Below are 15,086 nucleotides of genomic sequence, written 5' to 3'. Positions count from 1 at the left end.
CCTCTCCAGCCTGAACATCCCCAACTCTCTCAGCCTGTCTCCATAGCAGAGCAGCTCCAGCCCTCGTAGGCCTGCTCTGGACCCTTCCAGCACTTCCAGACTTTTCCTGTAATAGAGGCTCCAGAACTGGCTGCAGTGCTCCAGTTCTGTCCAGTGTTCCAGCAGGCCTGGCTGCAGTGCTCCAGCACAACTGGCTGCAGTGCTCCAGCAGGACTGGCTGCAGTGCTCCAGCAGGCCTGGCTGCAGTCCTCCAGTTCTGTCCAGAGCTCCAGCAGGACTGGCTGCAGTGCTCCAGCACAGCTGGCTGCAGTGCTCCAGCAGGACTGGCTGCAGTGCTCCAGCACAACTGGCTGCAGTGCTCCAGCAGGACTGGCTGCAGTGCTCCAGCAGGCCTGGCTGCAGTGCTCCAGCACAGCTGGCTGCAGTGCTCCAGTTCTCTCCAGTGCTCCAGGTGGGCTCTGCCCAGAGTGGACTACAGGGAGGGGAAGAATCACAAGCCCTGCCAGAAGCCACCTCCACCTCCTTCTCCTCTCAGCCACTACCCCACACAGACGGAGACACCACAGAGGGGACCCCCCCAGCCCCTACACATCCCCACCCACCCCAAGACTCACCCCTTGAGCCAGGGATGGCAGCCAGGCAGCGAGGGGGGCACACAACCAGCAGCAGCAGCAGCAGCAGGTCCTGGGGTGGGTGTGGGGGTGTCCCCCCCAAAAAAAACCCTCATCCAGCGTCCCCCCACCCCCGGGGCTGCAGGAGAGGGCAGGGGGGGGGGCGGGGGTGTGCCTGGGAATAAAGGGAGCAGAGCGTGGGGCATTGTTCCTTTGTCCTGGCTTCAAAGCACAATGGGGCAGTGTTGTCCCTGGGGATGCCATTGTTTGCTCTGCTGCCCAGCCCAGCCCCGCGCTGCGTGGAGGTTTCCCGAGGGCCAGGGCTGAGCTCTGTGTGTGGGACACTAAATAATAACCACGGCAGGCATCTCTTCATACCCCCTCCCCCCCTACACCAACCCCCTCCTCTGCCCATCCTTCCTAAACAGGCACAGCGCAGGCTGCAGCCAGCCCTGTGCCCGCACAGCCCAGCGTGGGCAGGGGCGTGGAGACCACCCAGCTGTACAGGGCAGAGCAACCCAACACCCACAGCCCGTGGGGATGGGGTGAGAGCAGGCAGGGCTCAGCCCCAGAGAGGCTGAGGTGGCTTCTTTCACCCCTGTGGACCCCCAGCCAGCTTGTGCCAGGGGGAGGGGGGGGGCAAAAAAAGCATAGGATGGCATAGGTTGGAAGGGATCTCAAAGATCATCCAGTTCTGACCCCCCCACACATACACACACCATAGGCAGGGACAAAAAAGTCCCACCTGGCATTTAAGAGGGTGGGAGGTGAAGCTCCACAGGCTGCCAGGAGCCACCCACCCTGCAGCAGAGCCAGGACAGAGGCACCAAGCTGCTGGCTTGCAGCCCAGGGAGGTGCCAGGCTGCAGCCACGCTGCATGAGGCTCTTTGCTGGTGCTCCTCTCCCTGTACCCGCTGGAGATGCCCTGTGCCCACCTGGGCTGCCACCTCTCAGCCCCCAGCATGCATTTGCTGGTGGTCAGCAGCCAGGAAAAAAGGGATTTGGTATCACCAAAGAGCTTTGGGAGAGAGGAGAGGAGAGGAGAGGAGAGGAGAGGAGAGGAGAGGAGAGGAGAGGAGAGGAGAGGAGAGGAGAGGAGAGGAGAGGAGAGGAGAGGAGAGGAGAGGAGAGGAGAGGAGAGGAGAGGAGAGGAGAGGAGAGGAGAGGAGAGGAGAGGAGAGGAGAGGAGAGGAGAGGAGAGGAGAGGAGAGGAGAGGAGAGGAGAGGAGAGGAGAGGAGAGGAGAGGAGAGGAGAGGAGAGGAGAGGAGAGGAGAGGAGAGGAGAGGAGAGGAGAGGAGAGGAGAGGAGAGGAGAGGAGAGGAGAGGAGAGGAGAGGAGAGGAGAGGAGAGGAGAGGAGAGGAGAGGAGAGGAGAGGAGAGGAGAGGAGAGGAGAGGAGAGGAGAGGAGAGGAGAGGACAGCCCTGGCTCTTCCCTCCCCTGCCTCTGCAGCCCTCCTCAGCCCAGGATTGATTTGCATAGCTCCTTCCTCTGTCAGAACGGACCTGGGTACCATGGCAAAGCTGGGGGAGGGAGCAGGGAAGCATCTCCAGCCCCCAGCTGAGCCTCCCCGAGCTGCCCCAGCACATCAGGAGGTGCTGGGGATGGGCTGGGAGATTGATGGAGCAGGAATGAGATGGAGCAGGCTGTCCCCAGAGACACCCTCCCAGCATCAGGCTGCTCACAGCAGCTGAGTAACTCATGCAGGGAGCCCAGGCTGAGCCCCAGGAGGGGTCTGGGGTCAGGCAAAGCTCAGCGGGGGGGGGGGGAGAGGGACACTCACCCTGCAGAAAATCAATCACAGAATCGTTTTGGTTGGAAGAGGCCTCTAAGCTCATCGAGCCCAGCCCTGAGCCCAGCACTGCCAGGGCACCACTGAACCGTGGCCCTCAGCACCACATCTCCATGGTTATGAGACCCCCTCCAGGGATGGGGACTCCACCACTGCCCTGGGCAGCCTGTTTCAAGGCTTGGCAACCCTTTGGGGGAAGAAATTGTTCCTCATCTCCAACCTAAACCTGACCTGGTGCAACCTGAGGCCATTTCCTCTCATTCTGTTGCTTGTTCCTTGGCAGCAGAGCCCAACCCCCTCCTGGCTGCAGCCTGCTCTCAGAGAGCTGCAGAGAGCAATGAGCTCTGCCCTCAGCCTCCTCTTCTCCACACTGAGCACCCCCAGCTCCCTCAGCTGCTCCTCCCCAGAACTCTTCTCCAGACCCTTCCTCAGCTTTGTTGCCCTTCTCTGGACCTACTCCAGCTCCTCAATGTCCTTCTGGGAGTGAGAGCCCCAAAACTGAAGCCAGGACCCAAGCTGTGTTCTCAGCAGTGCTGAGCACAGATGGGACAATCCCTGCCCAGCTCCCACCTGGGTCAGCTTTGCTATCCTGTGCCACCACCACGCAGCCAGCTGGCCTCAGCCCCACCAGAACTCCCCTTGCCAGGGGGCTGGCCCCCTCCTGGCTAACCCACAGCCAGATCCCAGCCAAGCTTTGCCCAACCCAGCCCCCAACTCTTCCCAGGCTGAGAGGCTGCACAAGGTCTGGACACAGAGCAGCTGCCACCAGACAGCCTTCCCCACTGCCCAAACGTCCCTGGGAGCTGCCTGGGCACCAAGTGGTCACTTCAGAGGGGGACAAGCTCAGGCCAGGCTGTTGGTTAGCTGCAGCCCAAGCACAGCTTCACAAGACCAAGGGGCAGGGTTTGGGTTTGTCAAAGAGAGGGAAGCAGCTGCAGCTAACAAATTCAACCTGGAGGGGTTTGGTTTAATCCTGGGAAGTCCCAGCTGCTTCCAGGCAGAAGGGCAGGGAGGACTTTGAGCCCCAAGTGCCTTGAAGACTGATTTCTGGGGAAATCACCAAGGGATCTGCTTGGGAATCAGGAGAAGCTACCTGGGAATGAAAAAACAGGTGATGAGAGGTGCTGGATCCTGGCACTGCTGGAGCCTGACCGCATCCCTCTGCCCCCTGGTGCCTCTGCTGTGGAGCAAAGGCTGTGTCCTTCCTCCAGGAGCTCGGCTGGAGCTCGCAGAGGCCAAGCACACTGAGTATCAGAGAATGCTTTGGGCTGGAAGGATCATCTCGTCCAGCCCCCTGCAGTCAGCAGGGACATCCTGACACCAGATCAGGTCGCTCAGGGCTCCAAGCACAACTCCAGGCTGGGTGGGGAATGGCTGAGAGCAGCCCTGAGGAACAGGACCTGGGGGTCTGGGCTGATGCAAAGCTCAACAGGAGCCTGCAGTGGGAGTGCAGCCCAGACACAACCCTGTGCTGGGCTGCAGCAAGAGCAGTGTGGGCACAGGGCAAGGGAGGGGATTCTGCCCCTTGGCTCTGCTCTCCTCACACCCCACCTGCAGTCCTGGGGGCAGTTCTGGAGCCCCCAGCACAAGCAGGACATGGAAGTGTTGGAGCCAGTGCAGAGGAGGCCACCAAGATGCTGAGAGGGCTGCAGCAGCTCTGCTCTGAGCACAGGCTGAGAGAGTTGGGGCTGTGCAGGCTGGAGAGGAGAAGGCTTGGAGGAGACCTTGGAGTGGCCTTGCAGGATCTGAAGGGGGCTGCAGGAGGGCTGGGGAGGGACTATTGACAAGGTCTTGGAATGAGAGGAGGAGGAGGAATGGGTTTGAAGTGTCAGAGGGGAGAGTGAAAGTAGATGTTAGGAAGAAGTTGTTTGCAGTGAGGGTGGTGAGAGACTGGCACAGGTTGAGGGTGGTGAGACACTGGCACAGGTTGAGGGTGGTGAGACACTGGCACAGGTTGCCCAGGGAGGTTGTGGAGCACAGAAGCACCCAATGTAATCAGAGATCACATTCTGTGCTTCTGTGCTCCACAACATCCCTGGAGGTGTTCAGGACCAGGCTGGATGAGTCCTTGAGCAACCTGTTCTAGTGGGAACTGTCCCTGCCTGTGGCAGGAGGTTGGAACTGGCTGAGCTTTGAGGTCCCTTCCAACCTCACCCATTCTCTGATTCCAAGTCCCAAGGTACCCATCCCCTGGGAGCTCTGATGCTGCTTTGCCTGCTCCTGTCACGATCCCTGCATCTCCTGGGGGCTTGCTCTCATCCTCTGAAGCTGCCAGCCTCAGGGTTAGGGGATGGCAGTGATGAGTTCCTCAGGAGGACTGGACCGACCCCAGCCTGGGCACACACAAGGTCTGGTGGTGCCTGCAAAGTGCCAACCCCAGTCCAGGAGCTGGCAATGAGCCTGTCCCGTGCTGGGAGCTCTTTGATGCTGCTGGTTAGAGCTACAGACACAAGTGTGCAGGCTCAGACAGACAGACAGACAGATGCTCTCTACCCCTCGAAGGGTGCAATTTCCTCTCTGATAAAGAGCTCCTACCACAGTCCCCGTCCCCCCCCCCCCCCCCCCCCCCGCCCCGTCCCCATCCCTCTCCCCCCCCAGACTCGTCGCATGCCTCAGGCACCCATTTCGGAGCCCACCCTTGGGCTCTGATCCTATCTCACTTCCTCCAGCTGAATATTAGCTCTGCGGCTGATGGCTGATAAAGGGATGGGCTCCAAAGCAGCCTGCTCCGGGGAGGAGGCTTCGCTCTGCCCCAGGCGAGAACAAAGCCTCTGCAGCGGCAGATGCTGCTGCCTTAACAGCCAGCAAAGCCTCCCAGCCTCCCCTCCCCTGGCACCTGCACCTGGCAGGGCAAGGGGCAGACCTGGCACAACGGCTCAGGGGGCAGAGAGCAGCCCTGCAGGTGCCACTGACACAAACCATGGTTAGGTTGGGGCAGGGGCAGGTTTTGAACCGCTGAATCCTCAAACGGGTTGGGCTGGAAGGGACCTCCGAAGCTCAGGCAGTCCAAACCCCCTGCGCTCAGCAGGGACATCCTCCACTAGGGCAGCTTGCTCAGAGCCCTGTCGAGCCTGACCTCAGGTGTCTCCAAGGATGGAGCCTCAACCACCTCCCTGCTGCACCCTCATGGTGAAGAACTGGTTCCTAGATCACAGAGCCACAGAGTGGCAGGGGCTGGAAGGGAGCTCCACAGCTCAGCCAGTCCAAGCCCCCTGCCAGAGCAGCAGCACCCAGAGCAGGTCACACAGAACACAGCCAGGTGGGTTTGGATATCTCCAGAGAGGGAGACTCCACAGCCCCCCTGGGCAGCCTGTGCCAGGCTCTGCCACCCTCACAGGCAAAAAATTCCTCCTCATGTTTCCATGGAGCTTCCTCTGCCTCAGCTTCCACCACTGCCCCTTGTGCTGGCATTGGGCATCCCCCAGCAGAGCCTGGCCCCAGCCTCTGCCACTCACCTGCACATCTTTAGAGCCATTGCTGAGGTCACCTCTCAGCTGCTCTGCTCCAAGCTCCCAGCCCCAGCTCCCTCAGGCTCTGCTCCTAACAGAGCTGTTCCCTTCCCTGCAGCATCTCTGTGGCTCTGTGCTGGACTCTCTCCAGCAGTTCTGTGTCTCTCTTGACCTGGGGGCCCAGAACTGGACACAGCACTGCAGATGTGGCCTCAGCAGGGCAGAGCAGAGGGGCAGGAGAACCTCTCTGGACCTCCTACCCACAGCCCTTCTAACCCACCCCAGGGTGGCATTGCCTCTCCTGGCCCCCAGAGCACATTGCTGGCTCAAGCTCACCCTCCCATGCACCAGGCCCCCCCAGAGCCTTTTCCTCTTTGCTGCTCTCCAGCAGCTCAGTCCCCAACCCATCCTGCTCCCTGGGCTTGTTCTTTCCCAGCTGCCAGACTCTCCCCTTGCCCTTGGTGAGTTTCATTCCATCTCCCCCTGCCCACCCCTGCAGCCTGTCCCAGTCTGGCTGAATGGCAGCACAGCCTCTGCTGTGGCAGCCTCTCCACCCAGCTTGGTGCCATCAGCAAACTTGCTGCCAGTGCCCTCTGTGCCCTCAGCCAGGGCATTGATGAGTCTATTGAACAGAACTGGTCCCAGTCCTGCCCCCTGAGGGACTCCACTAGGCACAGGCCTCCAACTGGACTCCATCCCATTGAGCACAACCCTCTGGCTTCTTTCATTTAAGCAGTTATCAATCCACCTCACTGCCTGACCACCCAGGCCACACTGCCTCAGTTCAGCCAGAAGGATGCTGTAGGAGACAGTGCCAAATGCTTTACTGAAATCAAGATGCAGCACATCCACTGCCCTGCCATCATCAGCCCACCTGGGGATGTGCTCACAACAGGCTCTCAGGTTGGTCAAACATAACTGCCCCTTGGACCCTTCCAACTTCAGCCATTCTATGATCATAGAATGAGACAGGTTGGCAGAGAGCTCCAAGCTCCTCCAGCCCAACCTAGCACCCAGCCCTGCCCAACCAACCACACCATGGCACTAAGTGCCCCAGCCAGGCTTGGCTGCAACACCTCCAGCCACAGCCACTCCACCACCTCCCTGGGCAGCCCATTCCAGTGCCAATCACTCTCTCTGACAACAACTTCCTAACAACATCCAGCCTAGACCTGCCCTGGCACAGCTTGAGCCTCTGTCCCCTTCTTCTGTTGCTGGCTGCCTGGCAGCAGAGCCCAACCCCACCTGGCTACAGCCTCCCTGCAGGCAGCTGCAGGCAGCAATGAGCTCTGCCCTGAGCCTCCTCTGCTGCAGGCTGCACCCCCCCAGCTCCCTCAGCCTCTCCTCACAGGGCTGTGCTCCAGGACCCTCCCCAGCCTTGATGCCCTTCTCCAAACACCTTCCAGCACCTCAGCATCTCCCTGCAATGGAGGAGCCCAGAACTGGACACAGCACTGCAGGGGTGGCCTGAGCAGTGCCACATGCCACTGAAGTCCAAAAGCCTTTGAGGTCCCTCCCCAGCTGGACCTGGCCTCCTCCTGTCTCAGTTCACAAGGTGACAAATGACCACTCCAAGGCTCTCCTTAACCCCTACCCTACCCAGCAGGGAGCCCAGGGAAGGGGAGAAGTGTCCCCAGGAGACTCAGATTGATTTAGGGAGCAGCTTGCCTGGCAGCAGGAGAGCTGCAGGCAGCAGGTTGGTTCCACTCAGCTGAGGACATCATCACCCCCCTCCAGCAGCCATCACCCCCCCAGGGGACCATTAGAAATTGCTCCTCTCTGGCAGACAAGAGGCTGAGGAGGAGCAGATAAGGAAAGGTTCTGAGGAGCAGCAGCCAGAAGCGGGGCAGGACCTGCAGGGGAGCTCAGGCTGCCTTTGAAGCTCTGGCCCCTGTGGAAAAGCAAACCCTGCAGCAGACCTGATCTCATCCACCTCCTGCCGTGACAGAACCTGGGATGAAGTCCTGGGTCCTCATCGGTACTCGTGGGTGAGCAGAATCACAGCACCCCAGGCTGGTTTGGGTGGGAAGGGACCTTCAAAGCTCATCCAGTTCCACCTCTTCTCCCTTGCAGCTCCTTCCTCCCTAGGTCAGCAATGCAGCAGAGCTAAGCCAAGGCTGTTTCCAGCTGAGTCTGCAGCTTGAAGTGGCTTTAGAGCTCCAGGTTTGAGTTCACCTGGTTCTGGGGTGGGCTTGGGGTTTAGTCCCTCTTGTAGCTCATTATCACAGCATCCCAGACTGGCTTGGGTGGGAAGGGACCTTTAAAGCTAAACCATTCCAACCCCCCCTGCAGTCAGCAGGGACATCCCCAGCTAGAGCAGGGTGCTCAGAGCCCCAAACAAGCTCACCTGGCATGGTTCCAGGCATGGGGCAGCTCCCACCTCTCTGGGCACCCTGGGCCAGGCTCTCACCACCCTCAGTGTAAGGATGACAGAGCCTGGCACAGGCTGCCCAGGGGGGCTGTGGAGTCTCCCTCTCTGGAGAGATTCAGAACCCACCTGGCTGTGTTCCTGTGTGACCTGCTCTGGGTGCTGCTGCTCTGGCAGGGGGGGGTTGGACTGGCTGAGCTTTGGAGGTCCCTTCCAGCCCCTGACAGTGATTCTAGGAGTCTGCCAAACCCTTTTCTTCCCTCTCTCCAGCCTGAGTCTCCTCTCAACACACACAGAGGAACTGCCCAAACCTGAAGCCATCTCTTGGCTTTGCTCTGCCAAGTCTATGCCCCATGGAGCAGAGCTGCACATCACCACCTCAGGAAGGGTCCCAGAGCCCTGGCACAGGCTGCCCAGGGAGGTTGTGGAGTCTCCTCTGGAGCCTTTCCAGCCCTGCCTGGATGTGTTCCTGTGTGACCTGTGCTGGATTCTGTGGTCCTGCTCTGGCAGTGGGGGCTGCATTGGATGATCTGTGGAGGTCCCTTCCAACCCCTAACACCCTGTGAGCCTGTGATCTCCACCCCTGCCACAGGCCAGCTGGCATCCTGGTGGGACAAGCCCCAAACCCCCTTACCCCCCACGATGCTGTGCTGGGTAGGAAATGAGGCCCAAAGTTAAGTGCAGGAGGATTGGGCTTAAATATTGCAGGGGAAAAAAAAGACCTAAAGGAGCAAAAGGAGCAGGTCTCTGTGCTTGGAGTGCTGGAGGTTGCTGTGACAAGTGACAGGGTGAGAGGGAATGGCCTCAAGCTGTGCCAGAGGAGGGTTAGGTTGGACATCAGCAGAATCTCCCCTGAAAGGGCTCTCAAAGCCTGGCACAGGCTGCCCAGGGGTGTGGTTGTGTCCCCCACGCCTGGAGGTGTTTCAAAGCCTGAGAGCTGTGGTGCTGAGTGCCATGGCTCAGCCCCAGCCCTGGCAGTCAAAGGGCTCTCCCATCCCATGGCTCTCTGATCCTGCCATGCCTCGCTGGCAGCTCCCTGCAGGCCTGGGGCAACCTTTCCCTGCAGCCCAGGTGGGCAGCACCAGAGAGCCAGGCTGTGCCCAGGCAGCACCAGGGAGCCAGGCTGTGCCCAGGCAGCACCAGAGACCGAAGCTGTGCCCAGGCAGCACCAGCGACCCAGGCTGTGCCCAGGCAGCACCAGGGAGCCAGGCTGTGCCCAGGCAGCACCAGAGACCGAAGCTGTGCCCAGGCAGCACCAGCGACCCAGGCTGTGCCAAGGTAGCACCAGCGACCCAGGCTGTGCCAAGGTAGCACCAGCGACCCAGGCTGTGCCCAGGCAGCACCAGAGACCGAGACTGTGCCAAGGCAGCACCAGCGACCCAGGCTGTGCCCAGGCAGCACCAGCGACCCAGGCTGTGCCCAGGCAGCCCAGCTCGACGGGCGAAGGGGCTGCCGGCCCCGGGAGCAGGCTGCGGGGCACGGGCGGTGCTGCTGCTGCTGCTCATGTGGCAGAGTTCCCCTGCTGAGGGCAGGCTCCGTGCCCGTGACTCATTTTTCCCCGAGCTGTCACAAACAATGGGAGCGATGCCCCTGGTGGGTTTGAATGTGAACAGGCTCGGCGGGGGGGCGGGGAGGCAAGGAGGGGGGAGGGGGTAGCCATGCTGGGCACCTTGTGTGTGGGCTGCCAAGCGAGGGGACTGCCACCGACAAAAACCTGCTGCAGCCAGTTCGGTGGCATCGTGTGCCAGGAGAAGCCTTTCTGCAGGGGTGTTGCGGGGGGGGGGACACGAAAGGTTGCCTGGAAAACTCTGCCCGCAGCATCTCCTCTGCTCCCGGTGGGACAAATCCTCATCCTCACCCAGCCAGGGGCTAGGGGGGTGGGGAAAGAGCACAGCACACTGCTGGCTAAGCTGTCAGCCCATGGCTTGGATGGCAACACTCTGTGCTGGGTTAGGAACAGGCTGGAGGGCTGGACCCAGAGAGTGGTGGTGAATGGTGCCACATCCAGCTGGCAGCTGGCACCAGTGGTGTCCCTCAGGGGTCAGTGCTGGGCCCCATCCTCTTTAACATCTTCATAGATGATCTGGATGAGGGCATGGAGTCAGTCATCAGCAAGTGTGCAGATGACACCAAGCTGGGGGCAGATGTGGCTGGGTTGGAGGGCAGAAGGGCTCTGCAGCAGGACCTTGACTGCCTGGACAGATGGGCAGAGTCCAAGGGGATGGAGTTCAATAGCTCCAAGTGCTGGTGCTGCACTTTGGCTACAACAAGCCCATGCAGAGATACAGGCTGGGGTTGGAGTGGCTGAGAGCAGCCAGACAGAGAGGGATCTGGGGGTGCTGATTGATACCTGCCTGAACATGAGCCAGCAGTGTGCCCAGGTGGCCAAGAGAGCCAGTGGCATCCTGGCCTGCATCAGCAATGGTGTGGCCAGCAGGAGCAGGGAGGTCATTCTGCCTCTGTACTCTGCACTGCTTAGACCACACCTTGAGTGCTGTGTTCAGTTCTGGGCCCCCCAGTTTAGGAGGGACATTGAGATGCTTGAGCGTGTCCAGAGAAGGGCAACGAGGCTGGGGAGAGGCCTTGAGCACAGCCCTACGAGGAGAGGCTGAGGGAGCTGGGATTGGTTAGCCTGGAGAAGAGGAGGCTCAGGGCAGACCTTATTGCTGTCTGCAACTACCTGAGGGGAGGTTGTGGCCAGGAGGAGGTTGCTCTCTTCTCTCAGGTGCCCAGCACCAGAACGAGAGGACACAGCCTCAGGCTGTGCCAGGGGAGATTTAGGCTGGAGGTGAGGAGAAAGTTCTTCCCTGAGAGAGTCATTGGCCACTGGAATGGGCTGCCCGGGGAGGTGGTGGAGTCGCCGTCCCTGGAGCTGTTCAAGGCAGGACTGGACGTGGCACTTGGTGCCATGGTCTGGCCTTGAGCTCTGTGCTAAAGGGTTGGACTTGATGAGCTGTGAGGTCTCTTCCAACCTTGGTGATACTGTGACACTGTGATACTGTGAACCAACCCCAAGTGGTTCCATCCTGGACACCAGGCAGGGAGAATTCAGGGAGGCAGCAGAAAGTGCCTGAAAGTTGCTCCCCTCCAGCTCCTGCCTCTGCCCTCCTGCACCCTTCAGATGCTGCCCTAAGGGGACAGCTCCTGAGCCACCGCAGGCTGTGACCTTGCACTGGTGGCACTTCGGGGCCATTCTTTTTAGGCACAGAACCCTTAAACTGCAGCAGCACTTGGAGTAAGTTCCCCAAAGACCTGCCCTAGCGCAGGAGGTGGTGAGGCTGTGGGAGCAAGGAGCTCAGGGAGGGCAGGGGCCAAGGCTGGCAGAAGGTGAAGGAGGATTTCCCCCCCCTTGTGCAGCCCCAGCAGCTCCACATCCCAGCTCCACACTTACTCATTGCACAGACACTCAGGAGAGCTGAAGAGATCTCCTTAAAGATGTCCCTGCCCATGGCAGGACAGGGGTGGACAAGGTCATAGAATGGGTCAGGCTGGAAGGGACCTCAGAGCTCATCTGCTCCAGCCTCCCCACCACGGGCAGGGTCACCTCTCAGCTAGACTCAGCTGCTCAAGGCCTTATCCAGCTTCCAAGGAGGAGGCAGCCACAGCCTCCCTGAGCAGCCTATTCCAGACTCTCACCACCCTCCTACTGAAGAACTTCTTCCTCAGCTCCACTCTAACCCTGCTGCAGCCCTCTGAGCATCTTGGTGGCCTCCAACAGTTCCATGTCCTTCTTGTGTTGGGGGCTCACCACCCTTCTACTGAAGAACTTCTTCCTCAGCTCCACTCTAACCCTGCTCTGCCTCAGCTTCAAACCATTCCCCCTTGGCCTGTCCCCAGACACCCTCAGGAAAAGCCTCTTGCAGGATCCCTTCAGGTCCCTTCCAACTCACTGCACTCTGTGGTTCTATCATGGAATCAGAGAACTGGAAATGCCCTCCAAGATCCTCTGCTCCAACCAGCAACCCAACACCACCATGGCCACTAAACCCCATCCTCAACTGCTGTGGCCACAGCTGCTGAACACCTCCAGGGTTGGGGACTCCACCACCTCCAAGCTCAGCAAGCAGCAAAGGGTATGCTACTGTGTGTGGTCTCCTGCCAGCACAGATCCATGCCCTGCCCCAGGGTGGAGCTCACATGGCCTGAGAAGAAGTGCAAGGATGCCTCTGTGGAGCCAGGCAAGGTCCCAGCCTGCAGGCAGCTCTCCCTGGCTCAGAATCAGAGAATGGCTGAGGTTGGAAGGGAGCTCAAAGCTCAGCCAGTTCCAACCCCCTGCCACAGGCAGGGACACCTCCCACTAGAACAGGCCACTCAAGGACTCATCCAGCCTGGCCTTGAACACCTCCCTGGGAAACCTGTGCCAGTGTCTCACCACCCCCAACCTGTGCCACTCTCTCATCACCCTCACTGCAAACAACTTCTTCCTAACATCCACTTTCAATCTCCCCTCTGTCACTTCAAACCCATTCCTCCTCATCCTCCTCCTCCTCCTCCTCTCATTCCAAGCCCTTGTCAGTAGTCCCTCCCCAGCCCTCCTGGAGCCCCCTTCACATCCCGCAAGGCCACTCCAAGGTCTCCTCCAAGCCTTCTCCAGGCTGCAGAGCCCCAACTCTCTCAGCCTGTGCTCACAGCAGAGCTGCTGCAGCCCTCTCAGCATCTTGGTGGCCTCCTCTGCACTGGCTCCAACACTTCCATGTCCTGCTTGTGCTGGGGGCTGCAGAACTGCCCCCAGGACTGCAGGTGGGGTCTGAGGAGTGCAGAGCCAAGGGGCAGAATCCCCTCCCTTGCCCTCACTCCAACAGAGGTTTGGGTTCAAACAGATCCAACCCATCCTACAAACCCTTGCACCCTACCCAAGAACCCCAGGAAAAGCTCCCCTCTTGCAGAGGCAGGGCACACTTTGCCTCCCTCCTCGGGGGCTTGCACAAGCACAGAGTGCTTCATTCTGCTGGAGGGCAGGGCCAGGACAAGCAACTCCCAAGTGGAAAAGGGAAGAAACTCAGCCTTTATCCCACGACCCCAAACCAGAGGCAAGGAATAAGGAGACAATATCCCTACAAAGCCTCTTCCAGTGCTGGTGAAGAAGGAAGAAAGGAGGGGAAGGAAAGGAGGGGAAGGAAAGGAGGGGAAGGAAAGGAGGGGAAGGAAAGGAGGGGAAGGAAAGGAGGGGAAGGAAAGGAGGGGAAGGAAAGGAGGGGAAGGAAAGGAGGGGAAGGAAAGGAGGGGAAGGAAAGGAGGGGAAGGAAAGGAGGGGAAGGAAAGGAGGGGAAGGAAAGGAGGGGAAGGAAAGGAGGGGAAGGAAAGGAGGGGAAGGAAAGGAGGGGAAGGAAAGGAGGGGAAGGAAAGGAGGGGAAGGAAAGGAGGGGAAGGAAAGGAGGGGAAGGAAAGGAGGGGAAGGAAAGGAGGGGAAGGAAAGGAGGGGAAGGAAAGGAGGGGAAGGAAAGGAGGGGAAGGAAAGGAGGGGAAGGAAGGAGGGGAAGGAGGAAGGAGAGGAAGGAAAGGAGGAAAGGAGGAAGGAGAGGAAGGAGAGGAAGGAAAGGAGAGGAAGGAGAGGAAGGAGAGGAAGGAGAGGAAGGAGAGGAAGGAGAGGAAGGAGAGGAAGGAGCGAGCGAGCAAACACTGCAGAGCTCTGCCTGGCTCTGTGCAGTCTTTCATCTGCCACAACCAGCCCCAAGGTGCCAAACCGAAGCCCCACAGGGCAGAGAGCTCTGCCTCAGGCAGGCTGTGCCAGCAGCAGTGGCCAAGCAGGTCTCCACCACTCTCCTTTTTAAGGTGTGAGCTCTGCTGCTACAAAAACCGGCACCAGGAGAGGCTGAGTTGGTGTCTGAAACTGCCATGGGCTGCACTCCTGGCTCTGACAGACACCCAAGTGCTGGGAAGGGTAAGAAAACCTCCCCTCTGGCGACCCCCTGCCACGGGCACTGTGTGTGCCAGGCTGTGCGAGCCCTGCCAGCCTCTGTGCCATGCCCAGCACACCGAGGTGCTCCTAACAGTGCCACCCCAGGGCATCTCCTTCAAAAGGAGCTTTTAATGAGTCACAGAACCATTAAGGCTGGTAAAGACCTACCGAGATCACCAAGTCCAACTACCACGACCACCAAACCACGTCCCCAGGTGCCACGGCCACAGGTTCCCTGGCACACCTCCCGGGATGGAGACTCCACCACCTCCCTGGGCAGCCTGTGCCAATCCCTGACCCCTCTTGCAGTCAAGAAACTCTTCTCAATATCCAACACAAACCTCCTTTGGCACAACTTCACCCCAACCCCACAGCCCTTTCCCCCTCCCTCCCTGCTCCCCACCACTCCCGCCCTGGAGGAGGAAAAGGAATTTGCAGGTTATGGACAAGAACAATCGGCAAAAGCAAAGCCCTCAGCAGGCTGCCAGGCAGCAGCAGAAGCCAAGCCAGGGCATTTGAAGCCAGCTGCAAGCGTTCACTCTACCTTGCTCTTCCTCACTGCCTCTTGCTCAGCACCTTCCACTCCTCATCCCCCTTCTGCAAGGAGCCAAGGTGCTGGCACCCAGGGGATCCAAGCAGCCTGTCCGGCTGCCACACCATGGGAGAGCAGCCCAGCAAGCAGCCGCCCGGCTCTGCTTTCCTCCAGCTCGTTTGGGAACCAACGGAGCCGCCGGGGAACGCAGAGTCCCTGCTTGTGCCGCTGGGCTGCAGGGGTGGCAGCAGCTGCCCGAGCCCGCAGCACCATCTCCTGTCTGCTGCGCCCTGCTGCAAGCCCCAACCCTGCCACCGCCGCCTCCAGCTGCTCCTCACACCTCACCCTGGGGCTGCCTGCAGCTAGGGAAGGGTTTGGGAAGTTTGGAAGGGGGTTTGGAGTTGAAAAAGCTCAGGCAGCCTTCAGATGGAGGCTG

Source organism: Pogoniulus pusillus, chromosome 39 (assembly GCF_015220805.1).
Source record: "Pogoniulus pusillus isolate bPogPus1 chromosome 39, bPogPus1.pri, whole genome shotgun sequence".
Classification (NCBI taxonomy): Eukaryota; Metazoa; Chordata; class Aves; order Piciformes; family Lybiidae; genus Pogoniulus; species Pogoniulus pusillus.
The sequence above is the reverse complement of the archived record's forward strand: the minus strand, read 5'-3'. Positions refer to the sequence as shown.